The sequence below is a fragment of the Cardiocondyla obscurior genome, linkage group LG23, assembly GCF_019399895.1.
Source record: "Cardiocondyla obscurior isolate alpha-2009 linkage group LG23, Cobs3.1, whole genome shotgun sequence".
In the NCBI taxonomy this organism is placed as follows: Eukaryota; Metazoa; Arthropoda; class Insecta; order Hymenoptera; family Formicidae; genus Cardiocondyla; species Cardiocondyla obscurior.
Window position 1 is genome coordinate 904,988 of NC_091886.1, and position 11,298 is coordinate 916,285.

The following is an 11,298-nucleotide window of genomic DNA, read 5'->3' on the forward strand; positions in this document are numbered from 1 at the left end:
GTACAGGCGCGGGAACCTCCGTTAACCCAATCCAGCTGCCATCAACAAGGACCCGCAAAATTCATTTCGCGCCCTGACTCAGGCTCTCGGAGGGGAGTATTGTAGCGACTCACCTCTTCCTATTGGAGAACGGCAACTACCAATCACCTGCGACAGTCAACATCTCCACACGAATAGTACATTTAAATAATAAGATATCGGTTACACATTTAATTTGCAAATCATGCAACGCACAATTAGTCAGTCGTCACTTAGCATTGTCCGGATACACACGTATACAGGGTGTCCGAAATATTATTAGCAATATCAAAACTGGGTAGGAAGTCAGATTTGGAGACGAAAAGTTCTTTACGAATTTGTAAAATTCGTAACCATTATTGAAAAAAAAAATTAATTTGTCTAGCGCAAAAGCGACAAGGAAGCCGCGCGTGAGTGAGCGCGACAGGCGACGGCGCCATTCTTAACCATTTGCTTGTCGCGCTCACTCACGCGCAGCTTCCTTGTCGCTCTTGCGCTAGACAAATTAATTTTTTTTTCAATAATGGTTACGAATTTTACAAATTCGTAAAAAACTTTTCGTCTCTAAATCTGACTTCCTACCCACAGTTTTAATATTGCTAATAATATTTCGGACACTCTGTATATATATTCATTGTATTAAACATATTAAATGTATTATACAGGGTGTCCCACCGTTAGTGTGACAACGCTCGTAGGGGGGGTAGATCTCGTCAAGCTGAGCATAAAAGTCCTTATCCACTTTGCGTTTTTTCAATTCATATTCGAGATATGAATTTTAAAAAATTTGTATAATACATCGTATGAGTTTTACGTTTTATAAGAAAATAGCACGGCCTACTCAATCACGCATGGGCCGACGCTCGGTTGTAAAACTGCCGGCTCGGCTGTTTTGCCGCTAATAATATTACAATTTTGGTTGCTAAGCAATCACCCAATTGTAATATTAATTAGCGGCAAGACAGCCGAGCCGGCAGTTTTACAACCGAGCGTCGGCCCATGCGTGATTGAGTAGGCCGTGCTATTTTCTTATAAAACGTAAAACTCATACGATGTATTATACAAATTTTTTAAAATTCATATCTCGAATATGATTTGAAAAAACGCAAAGTGGATAAGGACTTTTATGCTCAGCTTGACGAGATCTACCCCCCTACGAGCGTTGTCACACTAATGGTGGGACACCCTGTATATCTATTAAAATTGTAAAACGGCCGTAATCATTGTGGGACCTGTAACTACACCAGCTCCTACAATCCTTGCGTGACGCGTGTGGTTCAGCGCCACGCGTATAAACGCTAGGAATAGATTTAAACGACAAAAGGTTTGAATTAGCGCGATTCTTGTTCTTTTGAGGGAAAGAATTTTACTTCTTGTTCCCAGGGAAAGAACCGAAGGCGGTTTCGCAACAAATGGATTTCAAAGGTTTACTTAAGAAATGCAGATATTTAGGTTTGGAACTTTTAAATTAAACATTTATTATAACTAGCTAATACAAAAAAAAAATGAAAACAAAGAAAATAGGTAATCAATTTTAATCAGTTAATCAAATTCTTACAACAACACAAAAATAACAAGAAGATCTTTTTAATTACATCGCAATTGAACAAAACTCGTTATTTTATAAATATATATATATGTATGTCAATCGGCTACTTTGACGACTTTTTTACATACGAATCGGCTACTTTGGCCCCTTCTGGATCCTTTGACGACCGTCGTCATAATTTTATATATAAATCGGCTACTTTGACGACGGTCGTCAATGGTAAATCGTGTACTTTGACGACTTTGGGTACTTTGGCGACCTAAATAATTTTATAGCATTATTTTCATACTGTAATTTAAAAATGCAAAGTTCTTGAATGTTATTTATAACTATTGCAATTTATGATATATATAATAACCAAAAAATTTAGATTAAAGATAATTAACACTTAGATAAACATTTCTATAATATTTCATTCATCGACTAACAACAGAATGCAACAAATTATATAAATTTCAAAATTAAACAATTTAAAATTTTTGCAAATTATTAGACAGGAACAAGAAATTTTAAAACGTAAAAATAGTTAAACATAAATGAAAAATGTCGTTACTTCATCATTAATAAAATAAAACCGGTATAAACAAATTAAATAAAACTTGGCACAATAAAAGAAAACACGGAGCTATGTAATTTAAGCTATTAAATATCAATGAACGATGTTCCAAACGGATTTTTACTTTTTAACTCAAAATATGAAATTTTACTAAGTAACATTTCAATCTAGCAAAAAAAAGAAACACGCGAATTAAACGGCACTTGGTATAATAATAAAGGAAGTAAAACCACGTATTTTAAGCTTTCGAGCAAGTCTGTAGCACGCCTAGAACCGATTTTGAATTTTACACTATAGTACGACTTTTCGATGCAGATTCTGGGATGTTTTGATTAAAATCTCAAAAACGAATAAAAGGAATTAAATGCGGCTTGGCACAACGATAGAGAATGCGAAGCCAAGTAAATTAAGCAAATAGTTATTCAAAAGAATTGTCTCAAACGGATTTTCACTTTTCTACTCAAGATATCAAATTTTATTAAGTAATATTTCTTTCTAGCAAGAAAACGGATCACGCGAATTAAACGGAGCTTGATATAGTAATAAAGGAAGTAAAAAAAATACGTTAAAAAATTAATGTCTAGTCCAATTCAGCTTCTGTTTCATATTTTCGTAAAAGTACCCATTTTATTTTTCTACTATCGTCACATTAACCGATCTGTACTTTATGCCTTATATATACTTTCTAGTGCATCATATTTCAAAAGTATAATAAATATATACGTTAAATAATTTATATTTAGTCCAATTAACTTTTAATACCTTATTTTTTCAATAGTAATTCTCTTATTTTTCTATTATATCAAAGTATCCGATCTGCACTTAATTTCTAAAATATATAATTTTCCAGTACGTTATATTTCAAAAAAATAATAAATATGTACGTCAGTTAATCAATTTCTGTTCCAAATAAACTTTTTCATCATATTCACTCAAAGGCAATCCTTTTATTTTTCTACCGTCGTCAAAGTGACCGGTCTGTACTTTTTTCTTATACATTATTTTTCAGTGCGTTATTTATCAAAAGTATAGTTAATGTATGGATCAAGTAATTAATATATAACGTAAATAAGCTTTTATAATTTATTTTTCACTGGAAGATATATGTATAAAGAAAAAAGTACAGATCGGTTACTTTGACGACAGTTGAACAAGAAAAGGATTACTTTAGAAAATAAAATAAAGATGGACAATTGAAATAGATATTGATTATTTGACGCATATATATATTTATTACGCTTTTGAAATATGACGTACTGGACCGTATATATAAGGAAAAAAGTACAGATCGGCTACTTTGACGACAGTAGAAAAATAAAAGGATTATCTTTAAGAAAACATGGTAAAAAGATTAATTGGACTAGATATTGATTATTTAACGTACATATTTGTTATGTCCATGAAATATGGCGTACTGTCCTTTTTACCTTGTTTTTTCAAAGATAATTGTTTTACTTTTTTAATGTCACCAAAGAAGCCGATCTGTACCCTTTTTTTTATATGTACTTTTTAGTGCGTCAGCTATCAAAAGCATAATAAATATGTATATCAAATAATCAATATATAGTTTATTTGAACTTTTTGCCATGTTTTCTTAAAGGTAATCCTTGTATTTTTCTACTGTCGTCAAAGTAGCCGATCTGTACTTTATTCCTTATAGATATGTCTTCCAATGTGACATATTTCAAAAATATTCCTTCAGAGGATTTAATTTGCTATTTTTCTAAATTTATGGGTAGAGATTGTGCATTCTCCATGCATCTATATAACTATAATGTAAATTTTAATAGAGAAACTGTATTCTTGGTCAGATTTTGAATTTTAATTATACTTCAAAAATTGAAATTTTAATTTACTTGATTCTGTGCTTTTACTTAGCAATTAATTGTCTTTAAATACTCTAACGAATTAATATGTACAGTCTCTAATCCGTCGTTCAATATTTACAATTTCCAGAGCAAGATTAGATCTGAAACTGGCTACGTCGGAAACAAAAAATGTCACTTTTTGTTCAAAATTTAGTTTTCTTCACGCACAGGATTAGAATTTCTATTTCTCTGCATTCGTGGGTAGAGATTATGCGTTTTTAAGCATTTATATAATTTTCTTGTTAATTTTAATTCAGAAAATGTAACTTTATCAGGTTTGCACTAATAGTTGAAAACTCAGAATCGGTTCTTGTAAACATACAAGGCTCATCCTGGGTTTGTTTTACTCGTTGTCTTAATTGAAATCACTGTGCCAAACGAGAACTTAATCGTACAACGCGTATAGAAACTGGAACAAATTTTCCACTGAAATTTTAACTGCGTAGAGTAAATTTTTGAAGATTTTCATTAAATGTAATTATTTCGACAATAGCTCGACTAGATTAGTTGAATCTTGTGTAGAATCGATTAATACATACTTCTGAATCGTCCGGGCAATTGTAAACTCCCTGGATTAATTCGATGTTAGTTCCTGACACAGTTATTAATTACAGTGATAATTGAAAACTCAGAATCGGTTCTTGTTAATCTACGAGGCTCATTTTGGGCTCGTTTTACTCGTTGTTTTAATTGAAGTCACTGTGCCAAATAAAAATTTAATCGTGCAACGCGTATAGAAACGGGAACGATTTTTCCATTGAAATTTTAACTGCGGAGAGTGAATGTTTGAAGATTTGCATTAAACTTAACTATTACGGCCGGGGCTCGATTAGATTAGTTGAATCTTCTGTAGAAGCTGTTAATTCATACTTCTGAATCCTCTGAACAATAGTACTCTTGCCGAATTAATTTGTTCTTATTTCTTAACAAAGTTAATATTTACTGATTCTTGTCTAATATCCTAAAAGTTGAAATTTTGATTTACTTGACTCTGTGCTTACATTTTGCTATTAATTGTCTCTAAAAGCTCTATCAAATTAATGTGTATAGTCCCGAACCCCTGGGTTGACGTTTACAATTGCCAGTGCAAGTTTAAGTCTGAAAATGGCTATGTCAAAGCCGAAAAATGTCACTTTTTGTACAAATCTTAGTTTATTTCTCTCAGAGGATTTTATTTTCTATTTATCATCATTCATGTGTTGAAATTATCCATAATATCTAGTGCAACTGTCCATTTTCATCTAATTTAATCAAAAGTAATTATTTGATTTTTCTAATGTCGTTAAAGTAGCCAATTTATACTTTTATTCTTATATATTTTTTCTAAATCGTAATTTTTCACGAATATTATTAATATATGCATCAAATAATCAATATCTAGTCTATTTGAGTATTTTAAACTTTATTTTCAAATATAAATTTTTTTATTTTTATAAAGTCGTCAAAGTAGCCGATTCATACTCTTTTGCTTATATATATTATTTTAATGTGTCATATCGAAAAAAAAAAGGTGATGTATACGTCTAACACTTAATATACTCTAATGTATGCAGTCATATATAGTTTATTTTAACGTCGCCAAAGTAGCCGATTGACATACATATATATATATATAATGTTGAGGTTTGATGGGGTTAGAATACAAACTTAACTGAGTTTCTGTAAAAACAGTTTTTTTATTTGTATTAACAAATGTGTTTTATATTGTCTTACATTTCTAAGGTAGTAATTTCTTACCTGTAAAAACAGAAACGACATTTAGTGTCCGTACTAGAATAATAATTTCCTTTGTGTCGTTCTAATCAACGCGTATCGACTCACTGTTATCAACTAACTAAATTTAGATTTATTGTAAGACCATATGGTAAAACAGAACGCAAGAGCGCTAAATAAAAGATACCTTGAAAGGCATATAATGACTTTTACATCTTTTCACCCCCCGGCGAAAGTATATAAGTATATAGAAGAGTACGCTAATGACTTAAATTTCTACGCAAGTTTCTAAGCGCGGGAGAGGCGTTAGTTTAGTAATATGAAACAGGTTGGATTCTAATTTTTTATGTCCTGTGTCGATCTTAAAAATTGAATTTGATATTTTCTCCAGGATTCTATATGGTCCGCTTCTTAGTTCGTCTAATTTTTTTCTGTTCAAATGGTGTCCATTTTCGTCGTAAACCATATCTCCTATCTTGAAGTCGTGGTATATTCGGTTTTTGTCAAAAAGTGTTTTGTTGTAATTGTGTGATCTGATTGTGTTTTCGAATGCGGTTTTTCTATCAGCTTCAAGATTGTTTGTAGGAGATGGCTGTGATTGAATAGGGGATAATGAGACGTTTATTCCTTCCAAGAGATATTGTGGTGAGAAACCTGTTACTCTATGTTCCGTTTCGTTATATTTGCGTGTACATTGGTGTACAATTGTGGTTCATGTTGATTTATTTCCTTTTTCGTTGATTTTGCATCTTATTTTGTTTACGAGAGTTTGGTTCAATCTTTCGTTAAGACCATTTGAGAACGGTGTATTGACTGCAGTGAAGATAAGTGTTATGTTTTGTTCTCTGAGGAAATCCTTAAATTCTTTTGAATTTATGCCTGGGTATTGATCGGTGAGGACGGTGCCAATGTTGTTTGATTCCGATATAGTTTTTACTAATTTTATAAAATCTTTTGAGGTTTGTGTTTTTGAAGTTAAAATGTATGCGTACCGTGTAAAGTGATCTACCATGAGATGGAAGTATTTTTTTGTGGATCTACTTCCACCGAAACCTCCAATGGTGTCTATTGAAATTATGTCAAATGGTTTTGATGCTGGCCCTAAGTGTGACATAAGACCGATATTTGATTTTTTTCTTGATTTGTTTTTTATGCAGGTGTCACAAGATTTGCATGTTTCTTTTATGTGTTTTTCTAAATTTTTTGCTGTGTAAAATTGGTTGATTTTATTTTGTAGTTGTTTTACTCCTAAGTGACAAAATTCCTCATGTATTTTTTTGATGAGGGATTTGCTAAATTCTTCCGATAATAGAATTTTATTTTTATTTTTTAATTTTTTGTAATACATTTCTTTAAATTTTATTAATTTGTCTTGTGTTTGTTGTATATTACTGTTATTTTTTTGATCGTTTATAATATCTTGGATGTTTATTATATTTATTATTCGTAGCATACTTTTGTTTTCTTCATTTGCTTCTAAGACGGGGTTTCTGCTGAGGCAGTCTGCTTCTAGATTATGTTTTCCAGGACAGTATTTTATCTCTATATCGTATTGGGACAAGTAAAACATTATGTCTCCTAGTTCTTCATCTGGTCTGATTTTTAAATTTAATTTTTCTAGAGGCTTATGATCGGAGAAGACCGTGAACTTTTTGTTTCGGAGCCAAAATTGCCAAAAATTTATTGCCTTTTTAATTGCAAGACACTCTAGGAAGATGGCTTTTTTCTTTTTTTGAGCATCATTGAGTTTTTTTGAAAAGAATGCCACTGGCTTTATGTCTGTATTAGATTTTTATGGTTGCTTTAGAACCGCTCCGATACCGTGTAAACTAGCATCTGTATAAATGTATATAGGTAATGTTGGATCGAATATAGCTAAAATAGGTTCTGCGCATAATATTTCTTTAATTTTCTCGAAAGTTACTTGACATTGGTCGGACCAGTAGAAATTATTACCTTTTCTTAGTAGATTATGTAACGGATCTAGTATTGTTGCTGCGTTTGGAATATATTTATGGTAGTAGTTTATTTTCCCTAAAAATTGTCGGACATTTTTTTGAGTTTTTGGAATCGGAAAGTTTTTAATAGCTACTAAATTATCATTTATTGGACGAATTGTATTGTGCTTTAATATATGACCTAGGTATTTAACTTCGTCTGTTGTAAATGTGCATTTAGAGAATTTAAGTCTAAAACCTTCTTTTTGTATTGCTTCGAATAGTTTTTTTAAATGTTCTATATGATCGGAGAAAGATTTTGAAAATATTAAAATATCGTCTATGTAGCTTACTGCGAAATCCGACAATCTGTGTTTCCTTATAATGCTGCTTAAAATTCGCTGGAATATAGCGGGAGCTATTTTTAACCCAAAGGGCAAACATGTCCATTGGAAATGACCTTCTTGGGTAACAAAAGCTGTTTTGTATCTGTCTTCGATGCGAAGGGGAATAGACCAGAAGGCCGAATTCATGTCCAGGGTAGAAAAATGTGTGCAGTTTCTGGCTTTTTGAACTAGATTTTCGATTAGTGGGAAAGGTTGTGCCTGTAGCACTATTAATTTGTTCAATTCTCGGAACTTTATGCATAGTCTTGATTTTGAATTTTCGCTTTTCTTGAATGCTAAAGTGACTGGGGCCGCGAAAGGGCTGTAAGACTCCTCTATTAGTGAATGTTTTAGTAATTGGGCAATTTGTGTATTTATTTCTTTCTTATCTTCTAACGTGCATCTGTAAGGCCTGCGACTGCAATATTTATCAACCAGGAGATCGATGCGAGCTTCGTAACTTGTCACTCTGCCAATATCATATTTATCTTTTGCAAAAATTGATTTGTATGTTTTTATTAAATTGTCTATCGTTTTTTCTTCTTTTTGTGTTAAATGATTAGTTAAGATTTGAAATGTATTTTCTTCAACGTATTCGTTAAAATTTACCATGTAGTCTTTATTTTGAAGATTAGTTTCCTGGGAAACTTTATTTATTTTTATTTCATGTTTTTTTGGTAAGTTTTGAGATATTTCCAGATTTTCATTTTGCACTAGTCTAAATTTTTTTATACTGTCTAGGCCTATTAGGAAATCATAATCAAGTTCTTTGTTGTCAACAACAAAAACATCTAATTTGTCTTCTATGTCTAGAATTTTAGCTGTTATAGAGACTAATTCATTCGTTTTCTTTACACCATTGATCGTTTTTAAGTTAAAGCTTTTGAACTTATTTTGGTTTGAATTTTTTTGTTTTAAGATTCTTGAGTTTATGAGGGATACATTTGAGCCCGAGTCATAGAAACCAAGAACATTTAAAGAGTCATTAAGTCTAACTTTGATGGTGATCAATGGTGTCGTTTCTATTTTTTTTGGTTTGTGTCTTTTAATTCGGCTTCTATCTGTGAATTGTTAACAAATTTTATCTGGTCTGTCTTTTTTATTTCGTTTTTTTTTGTTTTAAACCAGCACAATGTTTCGGGATGGAAACGACCAATTTTACCTAATTTTTCGCATATAGTACATGGTTTCGGTTTTTCTTTTTGCTCGAAATGTAAATTTTTTCTCTCAATTATTTTCCTCTTATTTATTAGATGTTCTAATATGCTGATTTCTTTAAAAAGATTCTCTGTACTTTCTAAATTTTCTCTATCAATTCTATCCACAATGAAGTCAGGTAAACCTATTGCAATGATATCTAATAAAGTTCTAGTGTCGATTGTTTTTCTAGATTCTAAGAGTAATTTTTCTTTTTTAACGGCATAATCAAGTAACGGGCCTGCTTTGTATTTAAAGGCTAAAGCGTATCTAATTAGGGCCCATCCTTTGTTTCCATATGTTTCGCAAAAGTTAGTTTTCCATTCAGTCCATTCAGATTGTAAAGAAAGTTTTATTAACATGGAGCTGTACCAATCTAAGACTGACTTTTCCAAAAAGAATCTCAAGATCTCAATTTTTTCTGCATCTTGAGTTATCTCAAATCTGTCACATTCTTTTTCAAAAAATTCCATCCATTGTATTGCATTTGAGTTTTTTCCACTAAATTTGTCTAATATAAATTTCTCAGAAATTTTTTTAATATTATTTTTTTTTTTTTTTCATCGGGCCGTTGAGTCAATTGTTCTAGAATTTTAATTAATGTGTCACGTTGTGACATTGAGACATCGGGGTCAAAAAATGTGAGTTCTTCTAAAAATTGATTGTTGTATTGCAAATTTCCGTCTTCCTCTATATATGCTGCCTTTCATTTGTCAGTCAGCGTAATCCAAATTTTCCTTTTTTGATGTCTTTTTTTAAACTGTTTTTGACTTTTGTGTACGCTTCTGTTGCTATCAGAAGTGGATGAAGATTGACGGGTTGTAAATCTTCTGGTAATGCAAAAATTTTTTCATCCTTTGTGGTAATTGAGGTTAGGGCAATAAAATTATTCTTTCCATCAGAATGAGCTTTTACTACAAATTCAAATTGTAGCTTATCCATCTTAGAATTTTTCCTCTTTTTGGAGTAAATCCTTGCGAAAGTATCAATGAATAATGACGTGACAAAAATGTCGTTTTACGTAATCATTGTGGGACCTATAACTACACCAGCTCCTACAATCCTTGCGTGACGCGTGTGGTTCAACGCCACGCGTATAAAACGCTAGGAATAGATTTAAACGACAAAAGGTTTGAATTAGCGCGATTCTTGTTCTTTTGAGGGAAAGAATTTTACTTCTTGTTCCCAGGGAAAGAACCGAAGGCGTTTTCGCAACAAATGGATTTCAAAGGTTTACTTAAGAAATGCAGATATTTAGGTTTGGAACTTTTAAATTAAACATTTATTATAACTAGCTAATACAAAAAAAAATGAAAACAAAGAAAATAGGTAATCAATTTTAATCAGTTAATCAAATTCTTACAACAACACAAAAATAACAAGAAGATCTCTTTAATTACATCGCAATTGAACAAAACTCGTTATTCCATAAATATATATATATATATATATATATATATATATGTGTGTGTGTGTGTGTGTGTGTACGTAAATAGACCAAGGTTGCATAACTGAGTTAATATACAGGGTGTCCCAGATCAGTGGACGATGCCGTAAATAATAGGTAGATTTAATCGAATTAAAACGAAAAGTCCTTTACTATTTTGAAAAATTCTCAATAGTTTTCGAGAAAAAAATTAAAATATATAAAATTTATAAGCGTAAGAGCGACAAGAAAGCTGCGCGTGAGTGAGCGCGACAGGTGAATGACTAGAAATGGCACCGTCGTCTGTCGCGCTCACTCAGCCCACGCTTCCTCGTCGCTCTTACGCGTACATAAATTAATTTTTTTCTTGAAAACTATTGAGAATTTTTCCAAATGGTACAGGACTTTTTGTTTTAATTTGATTAAATCTACTTATCATTTTCGGCATCGTCCACTGATCTGGGACACCCTGTATAGACAAAATTGTGTGCGTGAGAGAGTCTGATTTTAATCGAGGTCAATTTCCGGCGACCGAATCCGATGAGTGACTTTTTGTAACAAAAAATTGTTTAAACAATTGAAATAAGTTCTTTTCAATTTTTAAACAAAATGTCTGAAACCCCGAATCGATAGCAACAACCGTTACCT